At 41.2% G+C, this 12,963-nt stretch overlaps 1 protein-coding gene across 2 annotated transcripts in view; it reads right to left on the reverse strand.

Moving 5' to 3' along the window:
* The window catches only part of pik3cb (phosphatidylinositol-4,5-bisphosphate 3-kinase, catalytic subunit beta), a 196,201-nt gene that overhangs the window by 164,267 nt on the left and 18,971 nt on the right, over nt 1-12,963 (reverse strand). The window contains exon 2 of one of the 2 annotated variants that reach the window (XM_043702027.2): nt 8,499-8,628. The exons of the other annotated variant lie outside the window; for it this stretch is intronic. The gene's annotated coding sequence lies outside the window, so the exon portion shown is untranslated. The remainder of the gene's footprint in view (nt 1-8,498; nt 8,629-12,963) is intronic. 2 annotated transcript variants of the gene reach the window in all.

Genomic DNA, 12,963 nt, shown 5'->3' on the forward strand with positions numbered 1-12,963 from the left:
ACAGGATTTACATTTACTTCGGAAAGGTATGGACGATTAGGGATAGACAATATGGCTTTGTGCATGGGGAAATAGCGTCTCACTAACTTGGAGTTTTCTGAAGTAGTAATGAAGAGAATTGATGAAGGCAGAGGAGTGGATGTGATCTATCTGGACTTCAGTAAAGCATTCAAAAAAGATGCCACTGAGTAGACTGGTTAGATCACATTAAATAGAGGGAAAACTAGCCATTTGGATACTGAAATGGCTCGAAGGTAGGAAACAGAGGGTAGTGGTGGAGGGTTGCTTTTCTAACTGGAGGCCTGTGACCTGTGGTGTACCACAATGATTGGTGTTGGGTCCACTGCTTTTTGTCATTTATATCAGTGATTTGGAATGTGAACATAGGAGGTATAGTCATAATCATAGAGATGTACGGCATGGAACAGACCTTTTGGTCCAGCTCGTCCATGCCGACCAGATATCCCAAATTAATCTATTCCCATTTCCCAGCACTTGGCCTATATCCCTCTAAACCCTTCCTATTCATATACCCACCCATTTTAAATGTTCAAATGTTGGAATTGTACCAGCCTCCACCACTTCCTCTGGTAGCCCATTCCACACATGCACCACCCTTTGTGTGAAGAGTTGCCCCTTAGGTCCCTTTTAAATCTTTCCCCTCTCACACTAAACCAATGCCCTCTTGTTCTGGACTCTCCCAACCCAGGGAAAAGACCTTGTTTATTTACCCTATCCATGCCTCTCATGATTTTATAAACCTCTAAAAGGTCACCCCTCAGCTGATGCTCCACCTTAGTCTCTCCCAATAGCTCAAACTCTCCAACCCTGGCAACGTCCCTGTAAATATTTTCTGAACCTTTACAAGATTCACACCATCTCACTCAGTTTCTCCCTACCACTCACTCTTCTGTGCTAGAAGGAAAACATCTCCATTTTCTCTTCATAACTGAAACAATCCAGCCCAGGCAATATCCTGGTGAATCTCCGCTGCACTCTCTCTAGTGCAATCACATTCTTCCTATAGTGTGGTAACCAAAAGTGTATGTAGCACTCAAGCCATTGCCTAACACCTTGTACAGTTCCATCATAACCTCTCTGCTCTTGTATTCAATGCCTTGACCAATAAAATTAAGTATCCCAATCTGACTTGTTAACCACATTACTCACCTGTCCTGTTACCTTCAAGAATCTATGGACATGCACACCAAGGTCCCTCTGATCCTCTAAACTTTCTAGGATTCTATCATTCTTGTGTGCTCCTCTGTCTTGTTAATCCTCACAAAATTCACCACCTCACATTTTTCAGGATTAAACATACAGGAGCCAATGTAGACTACATCAACTGTACTACCCTCATCTACATACCTCCTCAAAATTCTCATTCAAACTTGTCTGACATGATCTAGCCCTGAAAAGTGATCCTGACTATTCTAAATGTAATCCTTACCTCTTCAAGTGGAAATTAATTCTATCCCTCAGAACTTGTTTTTAGCTGTCCTCTCACACCTTTCCTTTGGCCAGAGAGGATTTGAAAATGAATATCATGGCGCTGTAATCTCCTCCCTTATTTTGGTCTTGTATTATGCTGATACGTACTCTATACACAAATGGAAGAACAATTACAGACAAAGGACAGGATCCAAATACTGCAGAGTATGCAAAGGAATATGCATCATACAAAGGAAATGGCATGTCATATGGGGAAAAACATATGCACACACTTTAGGGCTAAAGGTACAGATGACCTCAGGAGAAATATCAGCTGAAGATTCTGACAAATCATTCTACATCATACAAAAGATCGGTTCAGTCAAGTCATTAGTTGAGACATGGTTTTTTAGACTATTGGAATGATTATTGCAGAAGGAGAACATAAGATCAACACAAAGCATCAGATAGGCACCAGTGCATCATGCAACATCATGACCTTCACAGATCTGTGCAAAGTGGCTCAACATGATGATCCAAAATGAACCCCACAAAAGTAAGAATGAGGCTACATGATGGTATCATATTCACGCTGAGAAAACAGATTGTTCTGTGATCATAGTGCAATAATGTGAAAGAAGATCTCAAGACCCAGATCATAAGTGGCAAGCAAAGGCCATTCATCTCAGCTGAAGCAAGTCTAAGGCTTAGACTGCTAACCCCTCAATATGATTGAAGAGACCTGCAGTGTGTTACAGCACATTAAACCATTGATTCTGAAACAGTTCCTACAAAAGTTCAATGAGGTGTTTATAAGGTCAGGATGTCTTTCAGGTGAATATCATCTTGAAGTAGATGAGAATGTAAGATCAATTCTGCACGTGCTGATGGGAATTTTAGCTGTCCTCAAGGCCAGTCTGAAAAATAAGCAAGAGAGCTGGAAAAGCAGGTAATAATAGAGAAAGTGACTACATTATGGATTAGTAGCTTAGCAGATGTAAAACAATTTGAAAAGCTGAGTGAACATCAATTCAAAAGATCTAAACAAAGTTTTGAAGCGATCATGCTAATCCATGCCAAGCATCAAAGGAACTTTGTCATAATTTTAAATGGCAAAGGGTCTGTTTCCATGCTGTACATCTCTATGTCTCCACTACACATGCAGATGTTTACTGTTATGTCAAGTGAAACTGAATGATATCTGCAACATTCTGACCACATACGGGATGCCCTTCGGAAGCTACAGATGGTTGTGCATGCCAATTGGTATATGCATGACACCAGGTCAATGCAGACAACGTGGGATGGATAATAATTTTCTGGAGTGGAAGCTGCAGTGGATGGTCTGCTAGCTTATGGATGCAGAAATATACTGAAGAAGGCTTTGCTGTTCATGATCAAAACTCAGTGTGATTGCTATACAGAGTTCACCAGTTAAACTTGAAGCTGAACAAGAAAGAATTGTAATTAAAGATGCCCAAAGTCAGAGTCATAAAGATGTACAGCGTGGAAACAGACCCTTTATTCCAAACCGTCCATGCCGACCAGATATCCCAACCCAATCTAGTCCCACCTGCCAGCACCCGGCCCATATCCCTCCAAACCTTTCCTATTCATATACCCATCCAGATGCCTTTTAAATGTTGCAATTGTACCAGCCTCCACCACATCCTCTGGCAGCTCATTCCATACACGTACCACCCTCTGTGAAAACGTTGCCCCTTAGGTCTCTTTTATATCTTTCCCCTCTCACCCTAAACCTACGCCCTCTAGTTCTGGACTCCACGACCCCAGGGAAAAGACTTTGCCTATTTACCCTATCCATGCCCCTCATAATTTTGTAAACCTCTATAAGGTGACCCCTCAGCCTCCGACGCTCCAGGGAAAACAGCCCCAGTCTGTAAAGCCTCTCCCTATAGCTCAAATCCTCCAACCCTGGCAACATCCTTGTAAATATTTTCTAAACCCTTTCAAGTTTCAGGACATAGACTGACAACAAAATGACTTCACCCAGATCCCAAGAACTGTAGCAGCAAAGCAACAACCAATTGATGTTAAAGTATTGCAATGGTTTGCTGGTTTTGCCAACCATTTGACAAAATTCTTGCCCAATTTGTCTTTGGAGTGTGAACCATTACACCAACTCTTGGCCAAGGTCATGCTACAGTATAGCAGCAGTGACCACAAAGCAGCATTTACTAAAATCAAGGAACTAGTGACCAGTATTGCAATTCCATGAAATTATTGATTAAATCTCCCTGTAATGAACTGCCAGTGAGATAGGACTTGAAGAAATTCCTACTGCATCAAGAACAACTGGTTGCATTTGTATCCAAAGTATTAACATAAACAGAACAAGACTATGCTCAGAGTGAGAAAAAGAGTGTCTGGCCATTGTCTTTGCTTGTAAACATTGTCTCCTCCTAGTAGATATTGATGAAAAAGTGATAGTCGAGTCTGACTAGAAGCCATTTGAAAGCATTTTTTTCAAGCCCTTGCCATCCAAAAGTATTTTCAAACGACGTTATTATGGCTATAGAAATACCATCTGGATGGTATTTCCCAATACATTCCCAATGAAGAAAGTAAAGGATGCTATGACAGTGTAAAATTTTGTAAGTTCAATGTGAAGCAGCAGCTCATCATTCTCTGGAAGTTGTGAACTCAGCAGGGATATTGCATATAGCAGACAATTTTTTTTTCTCATATCAAGGAAATTACCTAACAAATTCCATCTTCCCAAAATGTTACAAGTAGTAGTGATGGAATGAAAGCCTGTGTTACAACATGATGGTGAACCTGTCTGCTAAATAAACCAAACACACAGAAAAGCTCACCTCGCCATGTAATCTGTTAAATTATGAGTGACAGAGAACTCCCCAAATTCCACTATTTAAAAAATATCAATTTTATTCTTTAATGCTAAAAGTGAACATTAAACAACTCTAAACCACCTTTTTCTTAAAGGTCTGTTATGGTTAGTAAGTTTACAGATGACACCAAAATTGGAGGTGTAGTGGAGAGCCAAGAAGGGTACCTCAGATTTCAATGGGATCTTGATTGGATGGGCTGAGGAGTGGTAGATGGAGTTTAATTTAGATAAATGTGAAGTGCTGCATTTTAGAAAGGCAAATCAGGGCAGGACTTTATACAAGTGCCTGGGGAATGGTGCTGAACAAAGACCTTGGAGTGCAACTTCATTGTTCCTTAAAAGTAGAGTCACAGGTAGATAGGGTAGTGAAAAAGGCATGTGGTATGCTTTCCTTGGATGGTCAGTGCATTGGGTATAGGAATTGGGAGGTCATGTTGCAGCTATACAGGCCATTTTTGGAATACTCATCTTCTTGGCGTGGGGAGAACTTTGTGAAATTTGAAAGGGTGCAGAAAAGATTTACAAGGATGTTCCCAGGGTTGGGGGGTTTGAGATATAGGCAGAGGTTGAATAGGCTGCAACTATTTTCCCTGGAGCATCAGAGGCTGAGGGGTGACCTTATAGAAGTTTATAAAATCATGAGGGACATGAATAGGGCGAACAGACAAGGTCTTTTCCCCAGGGTAGAGGAGTGCAAACCTAGAGGACATAGTTTTACAGCGAGAGGGGAAAGATTTAAAAGGCACCCAAGGGGCAACTTTTTCCAAGCAGAGGGTGGAGCGTGTATGGAATGAGCTGCCAGAGGAAGTGGGGGAAGCTAGTATAATTACAACATTTAAAAGGCATCTGGATGGGTACATGAACAGGAAGGGTTGAGGGGGATATGGGCCAAATGGGATTAGATTAATTTAGGATAACTGGTCGGCATGGACGAATTGGACTGAAAGGTCTGTTTCTGTAATTTTAATTCTATTACAGTAAACAGCATGAATCATACTCAAAATGGTCCCCTCATGTACACAAGTTAAAAAGCTGCTTGTCAGTCTTGAAACATCTGAATCTGGTGTAAGTAAGCATTGACCTCTTCTGTCAGAGAGCAACAGCCAATCAAGCAATGTTATCCTAGAGGCTTGTGTATTTCAACAAAATATGGGCTCTCAGTTGCTTTACAAGGATCTGGATGAGTGACCTACAGTATTGCCCTACAGTTAAAAGGGCTTATTTTATATAATAGTAACAAATTATGGATGAATGAGTGTTTTTCCCCCACATTCAATTGTCACTATAAGGTTCATTGGTTCTATACAATGTATAGAATGGGCCAATGGACATAAAAATTAGGGTTAGCTTGGCACAGGGGCATGACAAATCTGGAGTGGCTGGGTCGAGGGGTTAAAGCTAGAGGGCTTCATTTTCTTCACTATAACGGAGACAAAGCCTCACAAGTATTAACATGGGCCTCCTAAATAACACACCTCTGCATCTGATAGCCCAACAGACTTGAAAAGTGATTAGAAGCAGCCAGGAGGGGCTAACTGGTGGAGTTGGGCAGGAGGATGCGGGCTGCAGTAAAGATCCCGTTTTCTCCCAAGGTGGGCACCTCAAAACAGAAATTTTCATGGCGTGCAATTCTGGTCTCCTTCCTATCGGAAAGATGTTGTGAAAGTTGAAAGGGTTCAGAAAAGATTTACAAGGATGGTGCCAGGGTTGGAGGATTTGAGCTATAGGCAGAAGCTGAACAGGCTGGGGATGTTTTCCCTGGAGCGTCAGAGGCTGAGGGGTGACCTTATAGAGGTTTACAAAATTATGAGGGGCATGGATAGGGTAAATAGAGAAAGTCTTTTCCCTGGGGTCAGGGAGTCCAGAACTAGAGAGGGCAAAGGTTTAGGTTGAGAGGGGAAAGATATAAGAGACCTAAGGGGCAACTTTTTCACACAGAGGGTGGTACATGTATGGAATGAGCTGCTAGAGGAAGTGGTGGATGGTACAATTGCAACATTTAAGAGGCATTTGGATGGGTATATGAATAGGAAGGGTTTGGAGGGTTATGGGCCAGGTTGGGACTAGATTGGGTTGGGATATCTGGTCAGCATGGACCGAAGGGTCTGCTTCCATGCTGTACATCACTATCATTCTATGACTCTATGACTCTCTCTACCATCTGCAAAGCTGAAAACTCAGGCTATTAACTCTGCTTATTCCTCAACAGATGCTAACATACTACCGGCACTTTCTGTTTTGTTAGCCCACAAGGCAACGGTGCCTTTCTGGTAGGTGCAAACAAAAACAGAAAAAAAATTGTCAAAGACTATTTATGCCTGTTGCATGCTCATTCTTTTACAAACTGAGGAGACTTTTATTTGGTCCAAAATAGAACAAAAAAAAAGGTCAAATAAATCATCTGCTTGAATAATTTTCAGAAACTCAGAACTCGATTTCAACTTAATACAGACAGTATGGGAAGAGAGTTAAAACTGTAGCCCTGAAGCAACCATTTCATGTTTCTGACCTTTTCCTGCTCAACTGCATTTTAAATCAATTAAGTGACATAACCCACATCACTAAGGCAGTACCCTGAATAACATACGGATCTTGTGACATGATAGTTGAATCAATACCATGCTGTAATTTTTAAAAGAAATAATATTGGCAAAGATCTAAAGCCATCTGAACTGACTTTAAAAGAAACAATACAAAGGTCAATAAAAAAGGTCTAACCCTAATCCATTGTTTGGATCCAACTTTTGGAAGGATTGCTCACGAGTTACAAGGAGCTGGAGAGCTCTCCAGGCCACACAAGACTTTTGAACTGTCATCCTTCCATACCAGGTCTAATCTACTTCCCACTTGGCATTTATTTGACCTCTTTCCCAATGCCTGCCTCACAGCCCCTACAATATTGTGGTAAATGCTCAATTGATCCTATGGGACCCAGTGGTAGCCTGTTCTCATGTGAATTCATCAACTCTCTCACACACAACTTTGTGTCACTGTGATTCTCCTTTATGTTTTGTGTTAATTCCTCTTTTCTTTTGTTCAAACAAACTGCAATGAAAAGAAAAAAAGTCTATTATTGTCAAGCGTTCCACAAGCCCTGTGGTTTTGCAGAATCTGCTCTCCACCCACTGGAAGAGAACAACTTAATTTTCGCAGTAACCTAAAAGACAGCTCAGCATTTCCACTCTTCCAAGATTGAAATGCCAAGCACTTATTTAGGCACAAGTGCATTCACTCTCACTTATTCCTATCTTTACAGCAGAGTTTGAAAAATAAATTAAAACTTGTTGCTTCCTTTGCTGTTTTTTTTAAAAAACAAACCTGTCTAGATGACCTACAAAGCTTATAGGCCCCAATTTTAACTGAGGGATAGAGGTGAGAACAGAAGTAAGAGTTGAGGTTGCCCTGGCTCCCCATTGTGATGATTCAATCAGTTTAAAACCTAAATCTTATTTCAATAAGTGAGAGGCACCAAACCTTGGCATCCCTGGCAAAGCTAAGTTGATGCAGGGTGAAAAAGAGAGTTTAGACAACAGTAACAGAGAGCCTGGGTTTTCTTGCAGGATCCTGAGGAACACTCCAGTTTTTCCTCGTCCACAAAGCAATTTTTAAATGAGCTTACTCCACAAGCCCTCCTTTTGGATCGATTGCTTCTTGGTGTCTTGCAGTTTGCTGGTATTAAAGTGCCAAACACACAAATGAAAGTTAAAACAGTGTTGGGTACGAATTATATCATCAAATTCCAATGTCTGGATTTTAATGATGCCTTGGCTTGCTTTCCAGTTCCTCAGTGAAATGCTTGCTTCATGCAACAACCACAACAGCGAACATCAGCAACTTATTTGGCAGGGGTGAGGGGTATCACAGCTGAAACCTATCAAGTCCTCATCTGACATTCAGACAGACTCATCTTTTGGAGGATTTCTTGGTAACAATCAAAAGTGAGGAACCATGGTCTATTTTCCACTCCGAGCTGAATACAAGACCAATACATCTGGAAACGTAATTGAAATTTGGAATACATTTACTGTGTAATGCTGATCATCTACATGAACACCACAGATTCCTTGAAGTTCTAATAAGAGAAGTCCCCAACTTTTCAAAGTTCTAATAGGAGGGCAGATCTTGTGCTAGATCTACTCAAAAGGTACAAAGGCTCATAGGGAGTCAGAACAGAACAAAAATAAAAGGAACTTACATTTATAGAGAGAGTGCCTTTCACAACATCAGGATGCCTCCATGTGTTTCACAGACACATGCACTTTTGAAACACAATCTCTGTTGCAATGTAGGGTAATGGAGTGATCAATTTATTCATTCAGAAGATTCTAAGAATAGCAAAAGATAACAAAGTTACTTTGTGCCTGATTGATTGAGAGGTGAATGTTACCTCATTTACCAGTAGAGCACTCCTCCATTTTCAAATAGTGCCAGAAACATTTGATCATGATGCCCTGAAGGGACAGAAGGTTCTTGCTTTTGTCTCACCCAAAAGAGGGCACATAACGTATAACCTGAGTAACTGTGCTAAAACTGCAGCCTAAAGTATAGACTAGCTTCCAGAATGGGGCCTTCAGTTTCTCAGCAAGGGTACTACAACCAAGGCAAGGCTGGTACAAGGGCATCTTAGACATTAGATTCTTGCACCCTGCAAGTATATAACAACAAAAAAGAAATCCATTACAGGATTCTCAAGAAGCGGATTAACTTTGAGAAGATTATTGTAGAGAATGACTTTGCATTCTCGGCTCTAATAAACCAATGTACTTGCCTTTCAAAAAGGCCCAAAACAGAGGAGAGAGAGAGAGATAATGGAGGGAGCACTGTATCGTGTAATTTAACTGGATGCATTTATCACATTATTTGAACAATCAATACCACATCTGGCTAGTGCTATCCCATCTCAAACAAGTATGCTGTTTTGAAAATTGTAGCAGTGATGGACTCTCAGGGGAATGTAGCACGAACAGCCAGGTTACTGGTAGAGACTGGCTCTAATGTAACAATGGGTACAGAATATAGGAAATTAGGTAGGAATTTAAGAATTAGGTGCTCAAGGATAGTAATATCTGGATTGCTCCCGGTGGAACGAATTATTGAGGGTGGGACTTGGAGGATAGAACAGATAAATACTTGGCTGCACAGCTGGTGCAGGGGAGAAGGATTCACAACACTGGTTCATTGGAATCTTTTCTGGGGTAGACATTACTTGTATAAGGAGGATAGATTGCACCTGAATTGGAAGGTGACTAATATACCGGCAGAGAGATGATTTGCAAGAGCTGCTCAGGAGGATTCAAAATAGTTGGTGGGAAGAGATGACCCAGTGAGATAGTGAGGAAAAAGATCAGTCTGAGACTGGTACAATTGGGAAAAGGAGTAAGTCAAACAGGCAGAAACAAAGTAGAGAACGAGCTAGGTTGATAAATTAAACTGCATTTATTTCAATGTAAGAGGCCTAACAGGGGAGGCTGATGAACTCAGGGCATGGTTACGAGCATGGGACTGGGATATCATAGCAATTAGAAAGACATGGCATTTTGATTAGGGATAACACTACAGCTGTATTTTGGGCAGATATTCCTGGGAATATATCCAGGGAAGTCACTTGGGTGGAACTGATAAATAAGAAAGAGATAATCACCTTATTGGGATTGTGCTATAGATCTCCCAGTAGTCAGCAAGAAATTGAGAAAGAAATTTGTAAGGAGAGCTCAGTTATCTGTAAGAATAATAGGGTGGTTATAGTAGGGAATTTTAACTTTCCAAACATAGACTGGGACTGCGATAGTGTAAACGGCTTGGCTAGAAAGGAATTTGCTCAGTGTGTACAGGAAAAATTTTGATTCAGTATGTGGATGTACCCACTAGAGGAGGTGCAAATCTTGACCTACTCTTGGGAAATAAGGTGGCTGAGGTGTCAGTGCAGGAGCATTTTTGAAACCAGTAACCATAATTTTATTAGCTTTAAAATGGTGATGGAAAAGGATAGACCAGATATAAAAATTGAAGTTCTAAATCAGAGGAAGGCCAACATTAACAGCATTAGGCAAGAACTTTCAAAAGTTAATTGGGGGCAGATGTTCGCAGGTAAAGAAACAGATGAAAAATGGGGAGCCTTCAGAAATGAAATACCGGGAGTCCAAAAACAGTATGTTCCTGTTAAGGTGAAAGGCAAGTAGTGTAGGAAATGCTGGATGACTAGAGAAATGGAGGTTTTGGTCAAGAATAAGAAGGAAGCATATGTCAGGCATGGACAGCAGAGATCGAGTGATCCCCTATAAGAATATAAAGGCAGTAGGAGTATATTCAAGAGGAGAATCAGGAGGGCAAAAAAAAACATGAGATAGCTTTGGCAAATAGGGTTAAGGAGAATCCAAAGGGTTTCCACAAGTACATTCACGTACACAAAAAAGTGTAACTAGGGAGAGAATAGGGCCCCTTAAAAAGATCAGCAAAGCCACCTATGTGTGGAACTGCAGGAGATGGGGGAGATACTAAACGAGTACCTCACATCAATATTTACCGTGGAGATGGATATGGAAGATAGAAATTATGGGGTAATAAATAGTGACATCTTGAAAACTGTACATATTACAGAGGTGGTGCTCGATGCCTTTAAATACATAAAAGTGGATAAATCCCTGGGACCTGATGAGGTGTATCCTACAATCCTGTAGGAAGCCAGATAAAAAAAAAGTGATTGCTGGGCCCCTTGCTGAGGTATTTGTATCAAGATAGCCACAGGTGTGATGCCGGAAGACAGGACATTGCCTAATGTGGTGCCATTCAGAAAAGCCAGGGAACTACAAACTGGTGAGCCTGACTAAGTTGGTGGGCAAGTTAGTTGGAGGGAATCCTGAGGCACAGGATTTTCATGTATTTGGAGAGGGAAGGACTGATTAGGGATAGTTAACATGGCTTTGCGCATGGGAAATAGTGTCTCACTAACTTGATTGGGTTTTTGAAGAAGTAAATGAAGAGGATTGATGAGGGCAGTGTGGTAGTCATGGTCTATATGAACTTCAGCAAGGCATTTAACAAGGTTCTGCAAGGTAGACTATTTAGCAAGGTTAGACCACACGAAATAGCAGGGGAGCTGGCTATTTGGATATAGAACTGGCTCAAAGGTAGAAGACAAAGGGTGGTCGTGGAGGATTGCTTTCCCGACTGGAGGCCTGTGACCAGCAGTGTGCCACAAGGATTGCTGCTGGGGCCATTGCTTTTTGCCATTTATAGCAATAACTTAGGTCTGAACATAGAAGGCATGGTTAGTAAGTTTGCAGATATCAAAATTGGAGGTGTAGTGGACAGCGAAGAAGGTTACCTCAAGACAGCGGGACCTTGATCAGATGAGCCAAGGAGTGGCACTGAATGGTAAGGTCCTAGGGGGTGTTGCTGAACAAAGAGACCTTGGAGTTGCAGATAGATAGGACAGTTAAGGCAGTGTTTGACATGCTTGCCTTCATTGGTCAGTGCTCCGAATACAGGAATTGGGAGGTCATGTTGAGGCTATACAGGACATTGGTTAGGCCACTTTGAGAATACTATGTGCAATTCTGGCCTCCCACCTTTCAGAAGAATGTTGTGAAACTTGAAAGGGTTCAAAGATTTACAAGGATGTTGCCAGCATTGGAGGGTTTGAGATAAAGGCAGAGGCTGAATAGGCTGGGCTGTTTTCCCTGGAGCATCAGAGGCTGAGGGATGACGTTGTTGACGTTTATAAAATCATGACGGGATTGGAAAGGATGACTGACAAGGTCTTTTCTCTGGGACAGGGTAGTCCAAAAAAACTAGAAGGCATACGTGTAAGGTGAAAGGGGAAAGATTTAAAAAGGGATCTAAGGGGCAAGTTTTTCACACAGAGGTAGTATGTGTATGAAATGAGTTGCCAGAGGAAGTGGTGAAGGCCGGCACAATTGCAACATTTAAGAAGCATCTGGATGGATATATGAACAGGAAGGGTTAAGAGGCATATGGACCAAATGAGACTAGATTTATTCAAGATACCTGGTCGGTGTGGACAAGTTGGACTGAAGGGTCTGTTTCCTCTATGACTGTAACGGAACACCACAAGAATATATTTAACAATTAAAACTGTTAAAAATGCAAAAGGAATGATATGTCAATTCTGGCAAGTTATGCAGCATTGTACATTACAGTATTAGAGGGGGAACTGCAGGCTTCAAGGGAGATCAACTAGTCTATTTTATGTTTAACTTTTCTCTGAAGTCGAGAAAGTTAATTTTCTACAAACACATCATTATTCAATAACCACTAGCAATATTTAAAAAACATCTCAGAGGAAGTAGTGATTTTCATCAGTTGTCCTAAAGCAGCCCAAGTATTAATATGGGAGATAAGGATTTGCATCACACTCCATCACAAATAAGACTTCTTAATTACTTGCATGTTGTAATTTCTACACTTCAAACAAAGTGAAAGTTGACCACATATGGTAGCACTGAAATGGAATGTTTTTTTAAAAAAGTCAAATGGGATTCTTAAAGGGTTTGACAGGGTAAATGCTGAGAGGATGTTTCCCTCATGGGAAAATCTAGGACCAGTGGGCATAGTCTCAGAATAAAGGGGCACCAATTTAAGACTGAGATGAAAAGGCATCTTCCCTTGGAGGGCTAAAAACCTTTGGAACTCCTTGCCAC

The sequence above is a fragment of the Chiloscyllium plagiosum genome, unplaced genomic scaffold (assembly GCF_037043375.1).
Source record: "Chiloscyllium plagiosum isolate Xiang-an unplaced genomic scaffold, Cpla_swu_hap1 HiC_scaffold_13, whole genome shotgun sequence".
In the NCBI taxonomy this organism is placed as follows: Eukaryota; Metazoa; Chordata; class Chondrichthyes; order Orectolobiformes; family Hemiscylliidae; genus Chiloscyllium; species Chiloscyllium plagiosum.